This window comes from Sinocyclocheilus anshuiensis, unplaced genomic scaffold (genome assembly GCF_001515605.1).
Source record: "Sinocyclocheilus anshuiensis isolate Anshui unplaced genomic scaffold, SAMN03320099.WGS_v1.1 scaffold709, whole genome shotgun sequence".
NCBI classification, from domain to species: domain Eukaryota; kingdom Metazoa; phylum Chordata; class Actinopteri; order Cypriniformes; family Cyprinidae; genus Sinocyclocheilus; species Sinocyclocheilus anshuiensis.
Window position 1 is genome coordinate 156,809 of NW_015540926.1, and position 5,087 is coordinate 161,895.

Genomic DNA, 5,087 nt, shown 5'->3' on the forward strand with positions numbered 1-5,087 from the left:
GTGTGTGCGTGAGTGTGCGCGCGTGCGCGTGTTTGTGTCTGTGTGCGTACGCGCCCGCGTGTGAGTGTGCGCGTGAGTGTGTGCGTGTGTGCGTGCGTGTGAGTGTGTGTGTGCGTGCGTGTGTCTGTGTGCGTGTGTGTTTGTGTGTGTGTCTGTGTGTGTGCGTGCGTGTGTGTTTGTGTGTGTGTGTGATGGATGTCCTGATGGCACATGAGAGATAATCTGATGGTCATGCTCTACTTAAACACACCGTCTCATGATGCCTGGAAAACAAACTGCCTCCAGAACGACGAATGTCCCTCCTGCGCCTCGACTCCCAGCATCCTTCATCAACGACTAGAGTTGTACCGGCTTGACAGAAATTTAATTCGAGGCAGCTCTTGAAAATAATTATTGTATTTTGAAAGGAGTAATCATTGGTCAGGACATGATTGAATACGTCCATGCCTATTGACTTTTGCCATGATTAATAGGTTTGTTTAGTCGATATAGCCATCGAAACTGTATAATTAATTATCCGGGCGGCTGTCAGGCGGTGAGGATGGAGCGCTCTGATGAGGATTTGGGAAGATTAAATTTTCCGCGGGGCCCGTGTGTGTGTGTGTGAGAGACGCCTCCATCCCACTAACTCTCATTGATTTTGCTTCAGTGTCTCTTGGTGAGTAATTTATGGGCTAATTTAAATGTTTGGGTGAACTTTAAGTCAGGTTTACTGATATAGTGCTTCACATAATACAGATTCATTCACAGCAGAAACAGGAAAACCAGCATCAAAGACGCAAAGTTCTTCAATTTCAAGTATCAGTCATTTCAGTTATGATTGAACTATAAAGCAGCTTTACTGAAGATTATATTGACTGAAAAATATTAGTGGATGTTGTAAATAAAAGAAAGAATACTGGAGTGAGTTTTACAAGAAAATGCCGTTTCACTGTTTCTAATTCAAAATTTCACACGTTTTTTTTGCCTTTTCTTTGTAATTAATTTGCGATATTTACTAGCAATATATGAGTAAAAATTGTTTCTTCACAGTGTAGTGACATTAAGTTTAATTATTGTATAATTATGCTGTTTCAAGGACCGCTTAATCAATACATTTTACTGAATATCAATTGTCTTTAAATTGAAGACCATTAATATTCAGTCAAATTGATCAGATTAGAGTAATGTTTTAATGCCGTTTTTTTCTTTCCTTTTAAAAACAGTATAATATTGATTATTGACCATAGCATAAAATATTTAGCTCTTATTTCATCTGGGTTTTATATTTCAGTGCATCGCTGGTCAGAGCATTTCTGAACACCAACTAATGATGTTTATTCAACCTTTTTTCATTTTAGTCACAATCGACTACAGACAACTCTTAAATATAAAAGACCTAAAATGCAAGAGAAAAAATTGAAAGATATAAAGACAAATTACAGATGCACACTCTGTTCCTCTATTCTTCAGTTTCAGACATTTGAGCACCAAAATTGCAATGAATGAAAAACCAGTTTATTGCAATATTTCTGAGTGAAGCTGGTTGTGTCGAGGCTGTAATATTTGATTGGCTTTAGTTTTTGAGCATTGATGATGTGTTAGTGAGGGATGAATGCTGCACTCAAAATAATGCATTTGTCATAAATAGTGTGAAAATATGGCTGCTGCGATGAAAGTAAAGTGTGTGGTGTAAAACTCAAATTAAAGCACCTCTCACCCCGGCTCTTATCGATGGCCTTTAATGGCATCAGCTGTTGTCAGAGCTCTTATTTGACCGTACATAAATCAATGCACAATTACGGCAGGAGACGCCGATCGGCCCAAACCACACGCGGCTCTGTGATTTAGGACTGTCTGTGTTTATTGGGCTGAGGTGGTGTTTTGGAGGAGTTTGTTTGTTTTATTTATTTTCGTCTGCTTCACAAACACACGTGCTCAAGGTCACCGGCGCTGACGGATCGCGAGTGGGACGAGACGGGTTTTACTGCTGGCCCACCAGAGCAGCAAATCACTCGGATTAATTGACCTGCATGAAATGTAGTGTGAAATTTCAGCCCGCGGGTCTCTAGCTGCTAAATTAATTACTCAACATTCACACACACACACACATGCACATAAACACACACGTGTGTCATAGCTGTACTTTGACTTTCCCTTTTCACTGTGAACAGCTGTAGAATTTAAATTTCAGCAAATATATAAAGTGGGTACGGAAAGTATTCAGACCCCCTTAAATTTTTCACTCTTTGTTATGTTGCAGCCATTTGCTAAAATCATTTAAGTTAATTTTTTTTCCTCATTAATGTACACACAGCACCCCATATTGACAGAAAAACACAGAATCGTTGACATTTTTGCAGATTTATTAAAAAAGAAAAACTGAAATATCACATGGTCCTAAGTATTCAGACCCTTTGCTCAGTATTTAGTAGAAGCACCCTTTTGATCTAATACAGCCATGAGTCTTTTTGGGAAAGATGCAACAAGTTTTTCACACCTGGATTGTCTGAATACTTTCCGTACCCACTGTATATATAGAGAGAGAGAGATGGGTAGATTACTTACTAATATAATGTAATTGTTATCTGTTACTGATTACAAATTACATGATGAAAATTCAGTAATGTAATTCAGATTACTCATTTTAGGTAACGTATTCTGACTACTTCTGGATTACTTTTGGATCACTTGTAGGAATGGGCGATATGGGCTTTAAAATATATCACGATATTTCTAGTATTTATTGCGATAACGATATCAATGCCGATAATTCAGGGAATCCTTTCTTTAGAGAAAAGTATTATCTTTCCTATTTTTACCCAACATAGGGTGTTGTGAGCATTACTGAGTAGTACACATAATGTAATGACCGTTTAATTCATACTGGAAGCCAGAGGGCGCCCTCGCGCAGAAACTCCACATATGCATCGCAGAAGTAATAGCACTGACGACGCTCCAGGAAATCCCTAATATAGACAAAGGCATCCAGTATCGCTGAATAAAACGCAGATAGAGAAATTTTAGCTTAGGAAACTTAAAGACAATAAACATACGATTGCACAAATATATATGGTTTATCTGTGTTCTTCAAGCAATCTTGGGTATTTTTTATAAGTGTATACACATGCAAACTGTATTGCACAACATGCCACTGTAGTACATTTATTCAGACCGATTTTTTGTGCACTGTACAGCCCTAACCAAACCAGATCCAGATTGTAGAAGGAGCTCCTCGTTTAGCGATAAACACCTCCTCAATTTCACTTCCACCTTCCGCGATGTTTCTCCGCACTGTCGCACACAGAAATATGTCAGCAACTAGACTTTATAGTTATTATTGCGGGAAGACTAATTCTTATCGTGGAGAGAATTTTTACTGGTATATTGCAAACGATAAGATATCGCCCATCCCTAATTATCATTTACCGTCATCTACTGGTGGTTTGGTTTCATATTTAAAAGTATTGCATTTTTCTGAACATTTTTTACTTGTATGTTCAAAAATATTTAAAGCATTAATCTTATAAAATTATTTATGCATTTGAAATTTTGTGCTGTAAATGCATTTATGGCACCTCAGCTTCATCAAACATTCTGTGTAAATACATCTAATGAACACACAACTGGCATCTTTCTTTTTTTCTCTCTCGATCCATAATTAATTCAAATAAATGCTATAATTCATTTAAATAAATGTGATCTTACCGCACTATTTAATCTCTGTCTGGTTTGAAGCGGGCAGAATGCTAGAGCTAACGAGCCGTAAATGACTAAAATAATTTCGGTCAAATATTGCTCTGCGAAACATCATTAACAGCTTTAACTTGTAAATGCTGGCAAATGACCAAGGTATAAGCGGGATAATGCATGGCTACCTGCTTCACATCGGGTGGTTCTTGGCCTCCACGTCGTGCATTATCCCTTACGTAAAATATTTTTCCATTCCCATTCATGCATTTAACAGTTGCAAAGTAACTTACAATAGAGGATCAAAAGCAAGTCATCACAGAGCCAACAATATTTGCATTATATAATGGCACGTTTATTAGAAAGCTAATAAAAATGTGTAAACTCATTACAGTAAAGACAATTTAGCAGGAAAATGTTTGTTTGTTTTTTTCTTACATGCAGTAGTACGTTTACATACAATACGTTATATATGTATATATATATATATATTAGGGGTGTAACGATACACGTATTCGTATTGAACCGTTCGGTACGAGGCTTTCGGTTTGGTATGCATTATAAACTGAATGATTCGATTCGTTGGAATAATCCTATTAGATTAATAATAATCCAGGAGCGCCATCTCTGGCTGTGTCTGGCCGACATGAGGGACGCCGACAAAGTACGGTTCCTCAATGCCCCTATGTCCCAGACCGGCCTCTTCGGCGATGCGGTTGAGAGCTTTGCCCAGCAGTTCTCGGCTGCACAGAAGCAGACTGAGGCGATTTGTCACATCCTGCCCCGGCTGGCAGCTGCTGCCTCCACCCGGCCACAGTGCCCCAGCCTGATCGTCGCCGAGGGCGGCCCCCTGCCTCCGCCCCCGCTCCCGTACCACATCTGCAGCAGCCTTGAGCAAGCGGCGCCGTGGAGCTGGGCATAGGCAGGCCGCCCCGCCCGTCCAGGCCCCCATCAAAACTGGTGATGGGCGGAAGAGCAAGAGGCCCCGGGACAGGCAACCCAGAGAGAGAGAGGGAACTGCTGTTTGGGGGATGGTGAATGCAGCTCTCCCTCCCCCGGAGGAGGGCCGTGTGGAGAATCTGGTTTCCAAAAATCTCGACGAGAGAGCGGTTTTCCCTGTCTCTGGGTCCCAAGAGGGCACGGAGAGTCGTGGAAGGACCAACACTGGACCACACTCATCCTCCTCTCTCGCCAGCAGGCAGCAGCGGGCAGTTCGAGAGTATCATCAAATGCCCTACTCACACACCCTCTGCCAAACCGTGGAACCAGGTAAGCGCACACTCAGACCCCTCTTCGGTCCGCCCACGAGCCGCCTGAGTTGGGTCTCTGCGTTCCACCTCGCTGCCCCACTGCGGGTACGGCTGTGGTTCCACTGGTCCCGCTTGCATGGTATCTGGGTGCCTGGCTAGCGCTACCCA

General features: G+C 41.4%; 1 protein-coding gene across 1 annotated transcript in view; it reads left to right on the plus strand.

Moving 5' to 3' along the window:
* The window catches only part of inpp5a (inositol polyphosphate-5-phosphatase A), a 164,872-nt gene that overhangs the window by 130,667 nt on the left and 29,118 nt on the right, over positions 1-5,087 (plus strand). The gene's annotated exons all lie outside the window — the stretch shown is intronic.